This window comes from Cervus elaphus, chromosome 16 (assembly GCF_910594005.1).
Source record: "Cervus elaphus chromosome 16, mCerEla1.1, whole genome shotgun sequence".
Lineage (NCBI taxonomy): Eukaryota > Metazoa > Chordata > Mammalia > Artiodactyla > Cervidae > Cervus > Cervus elaphus.
This window is the reverse complement of record NC_057830.1, coordinates 22,893,163-22,909,012: the sequence shown is the minus strand read 5'-3', so window position 1 is coordinate 22,909,012 and position 15,850 is coordinate 22,893,163. Positions and strand designations below refer to the sequence as shown.

Here is a 15,850-nt window from a genome sequence, read left to right as displayed (position 1 = left end):
AGACACGACTGAGCGACTTTCACTTTCACTAAACCTTTCCTGTTTCTAGGAAGCCTGAAGGCGCTGGTCACACACTTCTGTCAATTCGAAGAATTCGCAGCCCCATCAGTGGGCAGCCTCTGAGAAGTCAATCGGGTCTACAGGATGCTCCCGTAGCGTTTGCTACCAGTAGACTTGCATGTTGTGAATACAGAGACACACCAACAGGAAGATCAGAACCAACCCCTGAGAACGCTGTGTGTCAGAGGCAATACTCCTGCCCACTTTACAGGCAGTAAAACCGAGATTCAGGAAGTCTAATGGCAAGTCCCAGATGACAGAGCAAATCGCAGCTGGGGTTCTGGCTGCCCTCTACTAGACCTCATGCAAACCTCCAGTTTACGCCACTGCATGGTGGGTAAGGACCTGGGCTTCCTGCTAGACCGCTACTCGGAGACACAGCCCAGACAGCACTTAGCTGAGCGGGGAGGAATCTCAGTGGCTCGAACATTGTTTTCCTTTGAAATTAGAAATGCTCTGGACTTGCCTAGTGGCGCAGTGGATAGGAAGCCACCTGCCAGTTCAGAGGACAGAGGTTCACTCCCTGGTCCGAAAAGATGCCACGTGCAGCAGAGCAGCTAAGCCCATGTTCCACAACTACTAAGCCCACGTGTCCTGGAGCCCATGCTGCACAAAGAAGCTACCACAACGAGGAGTAGCCCCTGCTCACGCAGACTAGAGAAAGCTCTCGAAAAGCAGCAAAGACCTAATGCAACCAAAAATAAATAAGTAACAATTATATATGAAGAAAGAGATGCTCTGAACCTCCCCAGGTCCTTCAGTGTTCTAAACTTCCCTCATCAGCCATGTGACATGGAATATATGGGTTTTCTTTTTTTTTCTCACCAACTCATAGGCAAACAAACTTGAAGGGGCCTATGAGGCAATGTGCTCCAAAATACTGCCATTTTTGATCAGGGACAGTGCCCCCACAAGACATCCACCTCAGACAAGCGTAGCTCCACCGGCTATAGCGCACCCCGATTCATCCACCTCCATCCGTGATTGTGCACTTGCAGTGCCAGCTCCTTCATCTCCAAGGGGCTCAGTTCCACCTGAGACCTGCAGCATCAGCTTCCCTCAGGAGTTTGTCAGAGAGCAGAGTCTCAGGCCCTGCCCAGCCCTACAAACTGAGCACCCACATTTTAGTAAGATCATGGTGACGCCCGTGGCATAGAGCTACGCAATGCGCTGCTGGAGACACTGGCCAAGAGTGATGGACGTGAATCAGGTCAAGAGGTATGCGTGGAGTGTGGGGGGACTTACCCGCCTTCTAGACAGCAGGAACACCAGGAGGGCTCTGAGAGGTGGGCGGGGCAGCACAGGGGGAAGGACAGGAAGACCCCAGCGAGTGAGGAGCTGTTCTGGACTACAGTGTGTTTGGGATGTTTGAGGCACCCAGCAGAGGCCAGCGTTGAGCAGTGAGGTGTGGGACCTCCGAACTGGCTGCACAACCTCAAGACTCACCAGGGCCATGGCCATTTGCCAAATGACCTCTGAATTAAAGAAAAGGGAAGACAGCTAGTCCCCTCAAGTCTGCTCCCCCTTATTCCATGGAAGAGCGTTTCACCTTTGCACAAGATCTCCCTTGCGGACGCCAAATTTCTGATCTCCCTGGGGCTTCCCCAGTGACTCAGCGGTAAAGAATTCTCCTGCAGTGCAGGAGATGCAGGAAACGCAGATTTGATCCTTGGGGCGGGAAGATCTCCTGGAGGAGGGCATGGAGACCTGCTTCAGTATTCTTGCCAGGAAAATTCCATGGGCAGAGGAGCCTGGCAGGCCATGATCCATGGGGTCACAAAGGGTCAGACGTTTAAGCGGCTGAGCCCAACACAGCACACAGCTTGGTCACCTGATCCAGCTCCGGCCAATGGAGTGTGAACTTGTGTGTCACGTGCTCAGACAGGAATTGCTTGCTTTCTGCTTCAAGTTTTTTTTTCCCTTCCTGTGGTTGTGGTCCAGGTTGTGACAGAGCAGCATAGGGGCAGTCCTGGGTCCCCACCTGACCATGTAGACTCAGACAGATGTCCTAGAGAGAGACATAAGCTGTCTTCAGTCCCTGTGTTCTAGAAATCTTTTTAAATTTTTAAAATCTTGACCAAAATTCAGACACAGGAAAGTTGCAAGCATAGTAGAACAAAGTATTCCTGTGTATCCTTCCGTCGGCTCCCCCATTTCACTACGTTTGTTTTATCCTTTTATCTCTTCCTCAATTATACATATTTTTCTGAACCACTTGAGAGTAAGCCTCAGGCTCACTGTCTCTTTACCACTGTATATGTCAATATTTCCTACAAAGATATTGCCCTGATTTCATAAACCACAGCAAAATAATCAAAATCAGAAAGCTATTAATAACATTGGTAGACTTGAAGCTACTATCCAATACACAGACCGCAGTATGATTCTGCGATTCTGTGGATTGCCTCCACAATGTCCTGTATGACAAAGGAAGCCGAGGATCTTGGCACGGTTGCCTGTTTCAGCTCTTCAGTCTCCTTTAATCTGAAACCATTCCTGAGTCTGTTTAGTGCCATGGACTTTTTTTTGACCCCGACATCTGAAGAACTCAGCCCCTAAGATTTATCTGATGCTCCCTCATAATTCATTTCAAAGGTTGCAAGTCGTGATGTCATGTCTTCTGCCGGGCAGGTGTCAGCACGTGCTCTCATTGATCTGTTCTTATTCTCGGTCCCGTATTGGTGGTTATTTGGTCACAGTGGAGTCGGCCAGGTTTCTCCAATGTTAAGTCACTGTTTTACACTTCCCAGTTAATGAGTGCTCTGCAGGGAGATGCTGAGGGTCATTCAGAAGTTTAGACAGCAGAGTAACTAGTGCGAATGAGGACGTTCTGCTGATTCAGCAGCAAATCCAAGCTCTTCAACTTGAGAACAGTGGTTAGGGATCATACATTCACATCCCTCCCTTGGTATTTGGGCAGATAGGACATTTTTACTAGTTCCTCTGGACCTCCCCCCACCCCCCGCATTAAACTTTATTAATCTGTTTTAGGGGAGCTCCATGCAGGATCTTAGCTCCCCAAACAGGGATTGAACCTGTGCCCCCTGCATTGGAAGCACAGAGTCCCACCCACTGGACCACCAGGGAATTCCCCCCATTAAACTTTAACATTAAATTTTAATAGCCCAGAAGGGAGCCTGGGTGGTGTATTTCTATTTTGCCAGGGAAGTCCGCAGCTGGACAGGCATGGTTTCTGGTCAAGGGGACTGGGAACCACGCCTTTTCTAGGAAGCTTTCAGCATCCACAACAGGTGACTCAACTCCGAGGGTCTGAACAGGAGTTCAGCTCCTCCCTTTGTCCTGAATCCCTGCAGGGGCTGACCCCTCTTTTCCAAGACAGTCTATTTAAGCAGTACCTACCTTCAGCAGTCCCACCTGAAGACTCCTCCCCATGGGAGAAAAACGCACACGCTGCCCCCAGGAACTGAAGACAAGTGAGGAAGAGACCTCCGAAGTTGTCATACCAGGAGGATAAAGAGCAGACGCTGGCCTGGGGCCGGGGTTCAGCTCCTGCTGCTCCACCATCGTCTCCCCACTCAGTCCAGCAGCCTCTGCTGTCCCCCAGCTCTCAGCACATTTTGAGGTCACCTCTGCTCCTCCTAAGAGTTCCCAGATGGCTTATCAGTAAAGAATCCACCTGCCAATGCAGGAGACATGGGTTCGATCCCTGGGTTGGGAAGATCCCTTGGAGAAGGGAATGGCTACCCACTCTGGTATTCTGGCCTGGAGAATCCCATGGACAGAGGAGCCTGGCGGGCTACAGTCCATGGGATTGCAAAGAATCAGACATGACTAAGTACGCACACCTACTCCTCCTGAACCTACCCCTCCCCTCCCACACTGCTTGGTGAGACTTGGCACAGTCCAAGTCAGCGGAGTCCCCGCGCTCCGCCCCGGGGGAGGGGGTTTCCAGGCCTCCTTCCTTCCCTGTTGGTGATGCCTCCATCACAAGGGTGATATGATTGGCCTTTGATCTTCACACGACCCCGGATCACATCCCCACACACTGTCCCCATGAGAGGCACTAGATGAGTGAGAGAAAGTGTCTGCTTCATTTCAGATGGGAAAGGAATTCCCTCTGTAGCAAAAAGACAAGGATCCCTGCTTCTCAGTCTTGGAGATCATAGGTGGTGACATAGACCAGACCCAGGAAAGAGGAAGAAGGGAGATACAAGGAGAGATAGGTGAGGAGTTGGCCCCTCTGGGCCACAGGAAGACAAGGGACCTGCCACACCCAGCCCAGGGCCAGCCTCTCCAAAGCTGCAAGACAGTTTCTAAGCTTGTGAATGGAAGAAGGAAGGAATTCTAAAAGGGAAGGAGAGAGAGAACCCATGATATATGATCATAAATGTGACAAAATCCACCCAGCTTATCTCAGAAAAAAAACACAGCATTTCCCTTTATCAGTAAAACGAGCTGATGACTGGGGATGTTCCACTCCTGAATGAATCAGGCTTTAACACCTAAGACCAGAGGGGGACTAGAATCTGTACAACTGGGCCCTACGTTTTTCATATCTTGCTCAGCTTGTCACACACGTGCTTCCAAAAGGTACCAATTTCTGAACTATATTCAGACCATCCAAAATAAAACCTATCCTCAACATATTACAGGTATGGGTCACATTATCCTAGGATTCCTTCAAAAACAAAAGGAATTTTCCACCCAGTGCAGTGCGTTTAATAGCAGAACCAGATGTGTTTGTTCCCTGGGGGCCTCAGACCTTGTCATTTCACCAGCAAAGATATCAGCGGGGGCAGGAGAAGTGGTCACACCGACAGCAGGCCCCGGACAGCCAGCAGGTCCCTGGCCACATGGAGGCCTCTCCTCCTGCAAAGCCATCCTGCCCCAGTCATTGCTGGAAGGGAAAACCTAGTGGCCTGATCACCTACGGCCACCCCCACACATGTCCTCCAGGGCACAGGACCAGCCTGAGTGACCATGTGTACAATTGTGTGTGCGAGAGAGAGACAGAGAGACAAAGAGATGATTGTTGCAACGCAAAGCCCACCAGCACAACTACAGACCACCTCCCTCCAATCCAGTGCTCTGCCAGAGTCTGGAGGACCCTGTCGATTTCAGAAGCACAACCCCATTTGGGGACCCTGATAACCCAGAAACCCTAGGGGGTACAGAGAATGGCCTGTTCAGGAGCCTGCTGAGAGCAGGACTCTGAGAAAGTTCGACTCTCCACTGCAGGGCTACTGCCCTCCCCAGCGCTGGGAACGCAGTGTGGTCCAGGGTGCTGGTCAGCCCACCCCCCGAGCCCAGAGGCCCGCCCTGCTTTCACGATGGGAGAACACCAGGCCCCTGAGTCCCACCGCTGATGGGGTTTCCACCGGCAGTCCACAGGATCAGGAAGCATTTCCTAAATAAGATCCATATGCCCCGGAGCAGTCCTCACTGGTCTCCCCAAAGGCCAGCTCTGCTTTAACCCAGAGGAGGATGGGCAGGCAGGATCATTGGCCATAATCATTAGTGAGCGCATTCTATAGTCAAGGCAGTGGACGTGGACTGGGGCTGGGGCTGGACAGAACAGAGGCTCTGACCACCACAAGTCCACAGTCCAGGAGGCCCTGAAATTTTACCGAGCACCCCCAACCATGCTGATCCTTCCCACCTCCCTCTTCCTGCAACCTCCATCAGGAGCCCCCCAAAGTCAAGGAGGCAGACATGGAAGGGGGTGAGGAAGAGCCTGGAAGGTGCCCAGGAACAGCCCACACGTCTCCCCCAAACACAGCCTCACAAAGTCAGATTCATCATGGCAGGTTAAGCAGGGGACACGTCGTGAATGGAGGGTGAGGGGCTCTGTCCCACCTTCAGACTACACAGAATCTCAGGAGACAAATAAAGCTCTGGATCCATTTCTTAAACTAATGCCTGATGGAACCCTACTCCAGGTAGAAGGGATGGTGCAAGAGATGTGCCCCATATTTAAATAAGTTTGGGGAATGTGGGATGAAAGGAAGCCTGGTGCCACCCTGCAGGATTCATCCAAGCTTTTACCCCTTCTTTCCCTCTGAGAAGGCAGCAGAGGCAGACTGTACAGCCATGGCCAGGATTAAGGCTGGAAACCTTCACAGCAAGAAGGAGGAGCAGCTGCTGAAACAGGAAGAGGAACTGAAGGTAGAGCTGTCCCAGTGGCACGTCGCTATAGTGACAGGCAGCGTGGCTTCCAGACTCTCCAAGATCCGAGTTGTTCATAAATCCATCACCCATGTATTGACCGTCATTAACCAGACTCAGAAAGAGAACTTCAGGAAATTCTATAAGGGCAAGAAGTACAAGGCCCTGGATCCGTGGCCCAAGACAACACGCCTCTGACTCAACAAGCATGAAAAGAACCTGAAGACCAAGAAGCAGCAGCAGAAGGAGCCGCTGAACCCTCTCTGGAAGTACCCAGTCGAGGACTGATCCAGGCATCAATAAAACAAATCAGAAAAAAAAAAGCTTCTATCCCATCACAGTGTATCTGGGCTTCCCTTGTGGCTCAGCTGGTAAAGAATCTGCATGTGATGAGGGAGACCTGAGTTTGATCCCTGGGTTGGGAAGATCCCCTGGAGAAGGGAAAGCCTACCCCCTCCAGTACTCTGACATGGAGAATTCCATGGACTGTATAGTTCTTAGGATCGCAAAGAGTTGGACACAACTGAGTGACTTTCACTTCACTTCACTTCAGTGTATCAGGAATGTCTGAGAGGTGTGGACCTGCCACAATGCCACATTTATTTAACCACAAGCCCTTTGTCACGGACCATAAAGCCAGGTTCCATGGGACACTGGGTGAGGATGCAACCCTAATCTGTCTCACAGCCCGGACACCAGGAGGGTTTTGTCCCCAGGTGTCCCCCCCACCCCCATCACCTGGGAACTTGCTTCAAATGCAAATTCTCAGCCCCACCTGGAGCTCTTGAATCAGAAACCCTGGGCATGGGCAGGGTAAACTGTTCAGTTCAGTCACTCAGTTATGTCCGACTCTTTGTGACCCCATGGACTGCAGCACGCCAGGCTTCCCTATCCATCACCAACTCCCAGAGCTTATTCAAACTCATGTCCATCCAGTCGGTGATGCCATCCAACCATCTCATCCTCTGGCAACCCCTTTTCCTCCCGCCTTCAATCTTTCCCAGTATCAGGGTCTTTTCAAATGAGTCAGCTCTTCACATTAGGTGGCCAAAGTATTGGAGCTTCAGCTTCAGCATCTGTCCTTCCAATGAATATTCAGGACTGATTTCTTTTAGGATTGCCTGGTTGGATCTCCTAGCAGTCCAAGGGACTCTCAAGAGTCTTTTCCAACACCACAGTTCAAAAGTATCAATTCTTTGGCACTCAGCTTTCTTTATAGTCCAACTCTCACATCCATACATGACTACTGGAGAAACTATAGTTTTGACTAGATGGAGCTTGCTGGCAAATAATGTCTCTGCTTTTTAGTATGCTGTCTAGGTTGGTCATAGCTTTTCTTCCAAAGAGTAAGCATCTTTTAATTTCATGGCTGCAGTCACCATCTGCAGTGATTTTGGAGCCCCCAAAAATAAAGTCTGTCACTGTTTCCACTGTTTCCCCATCTGGTTGCCATGAAGTGATGGGACCAGATGCCATGATCTTAGTTTTCTGAATGTTGAGCTTTAAGCCAACTTTTTCACTCTCCTCTTTCACTTTCATCAAAAGGCTCTTTAGTTCCTCTTTGCTTTCTTCCATAAGGGTGGTGTCATCTGCATATCTGAGGTTATTGATTTGTCTCCCAGCAATCTTGATTCCAGCTTGTGCTTCATCCAGCCCAGCATTTCTCATGATGTACTCTGCATATAAGTTAAATAAGCAGGGAGACAATATACAGCCTTGACGTACTCCTTTTCCGATTTGGAACCAAGCTGTTGTTCCATGTCCAGTTCTAACTGTTGCTTCTTGACCCTCATACAGATTTCTCAGGAGGCAGGTCAGGTGGTCTGGTATTCCCATCTCTTGAAGAGTTTTCCACAGTTTGTTGGATCCACACAGTCAAAGGCTTTGGCATAGTCAATAAAGCAGAAATAGATATTTTTCTGGAACTCTCTTACTTTTTCAATGATCCAATGGATGTGGGCAATTTGATCTCTGGTTTTTTTGCCTTTTCTAAATCCAGCTTGAACATCTGGAAGTTCACAGTTCATGTACTGTCAAAGCCTGGCTTGGAGAATTTTGAGCATTACTCTATTAGTAATCCATTACTCTAACCCTAACCCCAACAAACCCTCCAAGGGAATCTGATACAACTCCAGTTCAGGAGGCACTGAAATAAGGGAGATGATCACAGCTGTGACACCCTATCATGGAAGCTGGGGTCGAGGGGGTGGAGAGGAGTTCTCCACAAGCAGTAACAAGGAATGAAATTAATTTTAGGGGTGTTTCCCTTGGAAAAGGAAATGGCAACCTACTCCAGTATTCTTGCCTGGAAAATCCCATGGACAGAGGAGCCTGGCAGGCTACAGTCCATGGGATTGCAAAGAGTCAGACATGACTGAATGACTGGGCTTTTTGAGCTTCCCTCAAGCTGACAGTAGGTGGCTGAGGGGCCATGCAGGCAAGCACAAGGCCGCTCTGCGGGGTGATGGACCGCCCACCCCCTGGTGCTGGGTCCTTCCCTGTGGCCACTGCCCTCCCTCATGCGCCAGTAGCCAGCAGGCCCAGGAAAGCCTGGGAGGGACTCTTTGCTCACTGAACCATGCACAGATGGATGCTCTCCCTCCCATGGGGTCAGGATCGCAAACCTCAATTCATGTGGGCTCAGCTGGCCTGAAGGCCAGCCTCAACGCCAGCGCCTGCCTGCAGTATGACGCTTGTACAAAGAATGTGTCTGGATAGAGAAGAGGCAGAGCCGGTCCGGCCTGGGTCCCCGGACACAGATGTCCCCATCGCCCATCCCCCCTCACCCCACATGCAGCACATGCTCTGGCGGAAATTTTATTGCTGAAAATTAGACCAAACTAAACAGAAGTAATGTGGTGACCCCTGGCAGCCTGCTTCTGGGGCAGCTGCTCAGGTCACACCCAGGGGACAATCTGAGGCTGAGGCCAGCTGTCCACTCCCCAGCCCCACCCCTCCCCCACAGGGCAGGGGCTGGCGGCCTGACCACCCCACAGCTCAACCAACAAGGTCGGGGTCAGGCTGGACATTTTGCGGACTTTATGGATGTTAAAAACAGAGCACCAGGCTAGCATCTTCTTGATCATTTCTTAAATCCCAGAAGCTTTCAGCAAAGGTTCCTTCTGCCCTGGATCATCTGACTTATTTAGGAATTCTCCCCTTAACACAAGGGGTGTGATATTTGGAGAGTATTCTCCATAATCTGGATCTGAATATACACATATACAGGTTTCCCAGGTGGCGCTGGAGGTAAAAAAACTCACCTGCCAATGAAGGAGACATAAGAGATGCAAGTTTGATCCCTGGGTCGGGAAGATCTCCTGGAGGAAGGCATGACAACTCACTCTAGTACTTTTGCCTGGAGAATTCCATGGACAGAGGAGCCTGGACGGCTACGGTCCATAGGGTCACAAAGAGTCGGACACGACTAAGGTGACTTGGCATGCACGCATACACACATACAATGTCAGACAGCAGCATTCACTCAAAATTTCAGAAGCATGTTGGCGAGCACCAATTTATACTCTGACACCCACAGACATATTTGAACTCACCAAGGCTGAGACAGAAATAAAGGCGGGGGAACACAATGGGCCTAGCCACAACCTGCCTAGAGACCTCCACGGCCACCACCTTCAGTTTAGACCTGTGGTTCCAAGCCTCGGGTCTAACCAGCCCATGAAGCCTCCCAGGTGGTAACATTGCCACCCAAGCAGGACCTAGGATGTAGTGACCCAACGGCCTAGATGTCTGGGAAAGGTGGATAAGATAGGAGATAAATTTAAAGTTGTTCTTTCCGAGTCATTTTTGTGAAAACAAGGCAACACTCCAGGAAGAGCTGAGCAGTTCTTACCGTGAGTGAACCTCACATTCAAGGTTCCAGCTTCCATTAATGCTTAACTCCAGCCCCCGCCCCAGCAGCAAGGTCTCCTTGAGGGGCCAGCCAGGAGCACAGCCTCTGCTCCGCCTGTGAACCATGGGCAGAGTGGGTGGGTTGGCAGCAGGGTCCCCAGGCCTCCCCTCCTCTGTGGGGGAGCACCTGGACCTCGGATTTTGTCCGCTGTGAGTGGCATCACAGAATGTGTGCAACTGGACTAAGTTCTGGAAAAGCCACATGGTTGAGAGCATGCGCATCACATCCTCCCAAAAGGTGTGCAGTTGTTCACCTGAGTCCGACCGGAATATGCTCTCTCTGAGTCAAGAAGGTCCTTCTATGACATTTCCTTTCTTAACGTCATTCACAGTAGCAGTAATAGAAATAGTAACATCAATGTGCATTTCTGTGTCAGATGCTGTGCTGACCATTTTACAGTCAGACTCTCACTTAATCTTCACAATAGCCCCAAAAGGTAGCACTCCTAGCATCACCAAGCCAATCAATGGGGGAAGCTGAGGCTCATCAAGTTATGAAATATGTCCAGGGCCCCAGCGAGTAGTCAGGACAGAGCTCTGCCTTCTGACCCCAGAGCCCACCTCTCTTCTTCTTTGAAAAAAATAAAATAAAATTGAGATATCATCAATATATGGGTTTCCCAGGTGGCGCTCGAAGTAAAGAACCCAGTAAAGAACCCCCCTGCCAATGCAGGAGACATCAGAGACACAGGTTCGATCCCTGGGTCAGGAAGATCCTCTGGAGAAGGGCTTAGCAACCCACTCCATTATTCTTGTCTGGAGAATCCAATGGACAGAGGAACCTGGTGGGCTACAGTCCATGGGGTCACAAAGAGTCAGACACCACTGAAGTGGCAGCACAGCACATAATCAACATATAACATTGTGTAAGTTCAAGATGCACAAATGACCTGACGCATTTGTGTGTTACAATAAGATTACTATAGCCTCATGGCCACCTCCACCTGTCACATAATTATCATCTTCTTTTGTGTGTTGAGAACAGTCAGGATCTAGTCTCTTAGCAATTTAGAACCTTATTTTTTTTTTTTTAAGGTCCACCGTCTTATTTATCTTGGAGTACTGCCAAAGTCTTAGAGTTGGAAGAACTCTTGTTTGAATGTCTAACTCAAGAGTGAGAGAAGCTGGGTGATCATTTGTTCATTTGTGGGATGCTGGCTGACACGTGTCAGTGAGAGGAAGGGCATCGTGCTGTCATGAGGAGACTTAACACCACAGGGCCTGGGGACAGGAAAGTTCCCACGGGAGCAGGCCCGTGGGACCGGGTTTGTCCTGGGTCATTCTCCACCATCCCCTGCAGCAGGAGTACCCTGCTGAAACTAGTTAAGAAACTTGCACTAGAATATAAGTCAACATCCTGTTTCCTTCACTGAGAGTCTTATTTTACAAAAAAAGCCTTCCCAGGACAAAACAATGTACTTGGCAAAGCACTTGCTCTGCATGCTGGCACTAACTCCTCTCTCCCTGGGTGTAGCAGTTACAGACCAGTCCAAAGAGCATACTCTGTGTGTACCCCATGGCTCCCCGTCCACCTGGGGTGACCATGTTCCTTACCTGAGCTCACATATCACTTCTGCTCCGGCATTCTGTAGGTGAAGACTTAGCCACATGTCACAGCTCACTGCAAGGCCATGAAAGATGAGCCGTGTGTTGGGCCAAAAGAGATCACTTAGCCCAACAGACCTTTGTCTGGGAGGAGGAAAATCCTGAGGATCCTGTGTCTCTTACCTGTTCCTTTCTGCACGCTGGCATGAGGCTCCCCACTGCAGTTGAGCGCCGGGGGGACATTTCTGTTCTACTTTCCTTCTAGTCACCTAGGAAGATCACACTTCCTGCCCCGTTGAAGCTAGGACCCTAAGTCCAGTGACGGGTGTCCTTGGAAGAAGAGGAAAGGTTGAACACAGATGCACAGAGAAGGCCGAGCAAAGACAAAGAAGAGGCCAGAGTGACGCAGCTGCAAGCCAAGGACCGCCAAGGGCTGCCAGGATCACCAGAGGCTGAAAGAGATTCTGTGCTGAGCCCTCGCAAAGCAAGAAGCCCAGCCTACACCCTGGAGTCAGACTCCGGCCCCTGGAACCAGGAGAGAACAGATTCCTATTGTTTAAGCCACCCAGTCTGTCGTACTTCATTACAGCAGCCGCAGAAAACCCAGACAATCCCTAAAGGACTTTGTGGAAGTTTTAGAACATGTCCAAAAATTCTAGACGTGACTGCGAGCAAAAGAGGGAGCCCATTCCCCTCAGTTCAAACATGTGACTTTCATCTGAGGTGCTGGACAGGGTGGAAATGATGCCACGTGTCTTCTGAAGTCAGGTCATGAGAGGTGACAGCTGGCTCTTCTGCAGGCCATCCCTGGGACCCCTGCCACTGTTCTCTGAGGAGGCCCAGGCCACCTGAGGAGGCCACAGGTCTTGGCGGACAGCACCAGCAGAAAGAAGTCCCGGCCAAAAGCCAGCATCAGCCTCCAGATGTGGGGCTGGGGATGTGGAGATGACGAAGCTGCAGTGACCACTACCTCCTGAGGAGTCCCGAGAGGACACACCCTCTTGGCCAAGTGGCCACAAACCTGCAGGGTGGTGAGCCAAGCATTGCTGTTGTTTCATAGGACTCAGCTTGGGGATAGTTGCTATGCGGCAGTGAAGAACTGATGCAGGGGGATTCACCACAGAGAAGAGAGACAGGAAAGACCAGAGAATTACGATCGTGACAGGGACACTGGGGAAATTTCAGGTTACATAGGAAAGCCCAGACTGGAGGGGAGGGGAGGCTGCCAGCCAACAGCCAATGTGCAGAAACACAATCCAAAGACAGACCCCAGTTCTCAGAAACCATAGTAACCTAAGTCTAAGGGCAGGAAATGCACTCCTGGTGGCCCCAGTAACTTGGATGCCTCCTCTCTCACAGGGAGTCAGGGGTGAGAAAGAGCCTCTGTAGTACCCCCGCCTCTATCACACCAAGGCCAGAGTGAACCAGGACACAAGGCATGTTCACCCAGCATGCCATTTCTCAGGGCTGCCCGCTGCTTCTTCAGCTACACTTGAATGTGAGGGAGTAAGTGTAAGCCATTCATTCCAGAAGAGCATCTCCCTTCCCCGAGGGCCTGCATGTTGCGGGTCTGAGCTCCACACTTCCAGGGCAGAACCAGGGCGTCCATGAACAAAGCTCTACAGGCCACGCTGGATGATCCGCCATCCTGGTGGCCAGCTCCTCCATGGGCCATATCTGCATCAGAGCAGGGTGTTCCACAAGTGTCTGCACCAGCCCTGGGTTCCAGGGACATCTAAGCCTAGAGAGTAACAGGTTGAGATGTGCACACTTACTTATCTGTCTCCCCAAATACTTTATGGCAGCTGGAAAATAAGCACATGATTCTATGCCTCAAGATGTGACAAAAGCACAGTGAGAAACTCAAGGCAGAAGAAAGCAAAGAGAGTGGCAGCCTGGTGTCAAAGGACAGAAAGAAAACCAGAGAAAGATCCAGGGAGCAGCTCCTGTTTGCTTAAGCACCAAAGTGACATCTCACCAGAGACACAGGGAGGCAGAATGAGAGAGACAGCACAGACAGAGTCTTCAAGGAAACCCGCCCTAAACCTGGATTAACCCATTTCCCTAGGATCTCAGCGGAGAAGGCAATGGCACCCCACTCCAGTACTCTTGCCTGGAAAATCCCATGGACGGAGGAGCCTGGTAGGCTGCAGTCCATGGGGTCTCGAAGAGTCGGACACGACTGAGTGACTTCACTTTCACTTTTCACTTTCATGCGTTGGAAAAGGAAATGGCAACCCACTCCAGTGTTCTTGCCTGGAGAATCCCAGGGACAGGGGAGCCTGGTGGGCTGCCGTCTATGGGGTCACACAGAGTCGGACAAGACTGAAGCGACTTAGTAGCAACAGCAGCAGCTAGGATCTCAGAAACTCATTCAAGACAAGTCCTACTGAACAGAGACTAGCCTGAGACAGGCCAGCTTTAAAGATGGATTTGATTCAATCTGGATTCCTGAGTGTTAGGGAAATTTTAGCAACATATCTCTGCCTTGCTACACTCTTCTGAGTTAGATGAATTTCTCATAATTTTTTCCAAAAAGTCAGTCAAGAAGGAGTCTTGATTTTTCAGGTAGTACAGTATGGAATCCCTAATGCTCAAAGTAAATGTCACAGCAAAGATAGTCTGATGGAGAAATAGAATGACAGAAACACGTCTCCCCACTCTGCTAGAAGATCCGCTAAAACACCGTTCAGCTCTCAAGTGGCAAGCATCAGGATTAATATTAAATGGGCCCAGACCCATCTCAGTACAGATCAGACTCATGGCCGGAATTCAGGAAACGGCCTTCCTTTCAACTGTTATCATAATGAGCATTATTTAAAAATCAGTGTACTCCATTTAAAAAAGCATCTTCTGTCTGCTCTCACCACTTTTCTTCAACATTGGATATTGTTTGATTTCCTGGGGCTGCTGTAACAAGCTACCACAAACTCAGTGCCTTAAAACCATATATATTTATCAAAACACAAAACAATCAAAAAATGGGCAGAATGCTTAAATAGATATTTCTCCAAATAATACATACAGATGGCCAAAAAAAGCACATGAAAAGGTGCTCAACATCACATCACTAATTATTGTTGTTGTTGTTTAGTTGTTAAGTCACATCCAACTCTTCTGCTGCCCCGTGGAGTGGCCTGCCAGGATCCTCTGTCCATGGGATTTCCCAGGCAAGAATATTGGAGTAGGTTGCCATTTCCTTCTCCAGGGGAATCTTCCTGACCCAGGGATCAAACCCATGTCTCCTGCATTTTTTACCACTGAGCCACCAAGGAAGCCCCTCACTAATTACTAGAGAAATGCAAATCAAAACTACAATGAGGTATCACTTCACGCTGGTCAGAATGGCCATCACCAAAAGCCTGCAAACAATAAGTGCTCGAGAAGGTGTGAAGAAAAAGGAACACTTCTACGCTGTTGGTGGGAATGTGAATTGGTACAACCACTATGGAGAACAGCATAGAGGTTCCTTTAAAAAATAAAAATAGAGCTACCATATGACCCAGCAATCCCACTCCTGGGCTATATCTAGAGAAAACCATAATTTGAAAGGATGCAAGCACCCCTGTGTTCATTACAGCACTGTTTACAATAGCCAGGACATAGAAGCAACCTAAATGCCCGTGGACAGATGAATGGATAAGGAAGATGTGATACATATATACAGTGGAACATGACTCAGCCATAAAAAGGAATGGATTAATGCCATTTGCAATGACATGGATAGACCTACCCAGTGTCATACAGAGTGAAGTCAGAAAGAGAAAGACAAATATCATATAATGTCACTTATATGTGGAATCCTGAAAAATTATACAGATGAACTTATTTGCAAAGCAGAAATAGAGTCATAGGTATAGAAAACAAATTTTCAGTTACCAAGGGGAGAAGGAGATGGGATGAATTGGGAGACTGGGGCCAACATATGCACACCACTGTGTATAAATAGACCACTAAGGGGGATAAACTCCAGGGCACAAGGAACCCTGCTCAGTGCTCTGTGGGGCCCTAAATGGGAAGGAAATCCAGAAGTAAGGGATAAGCATATGTGTGTAACTGATTCCACTTGCTGTACAGAAGAAAATAATGCAACATTTTAAAGCAACTATATTCCAATAAAAATTTTTTTTTAAATTTTAAAGACACAGATTTACTATCTTGGAGCTCTATAGGGTAGGAGTCTGACACAAATCTTACTGGGCTAAAA

The 15,850-nt window shown here is 49.4% G+C and overlaps 1 non-coding gene and 1 pseudogene across 1 annotated transcript; one reads left to right on the top strand and one right to left on the bottom strand.

Annotated features, from left to right (window-relative positions):
• Window positions 1–3,074: 3,074 nt before the first annotated feature.
• On the bottom strand, window positions 3,075–3,147 carry TRNAG-UCC. The gene has a single exon. It is a non-coding gene; the product is annotated as a tRNA-Gly (tRNA).
• Window positions 3,148–3,798: 651 nt separating this feature from the next.
• LOC122710187 lies at window positions 3,799–6,572 on the top strand (annotated as a pseudogene).
• Window positions 6,573–15,850: the final 9,278 nt, after the last annotated feature.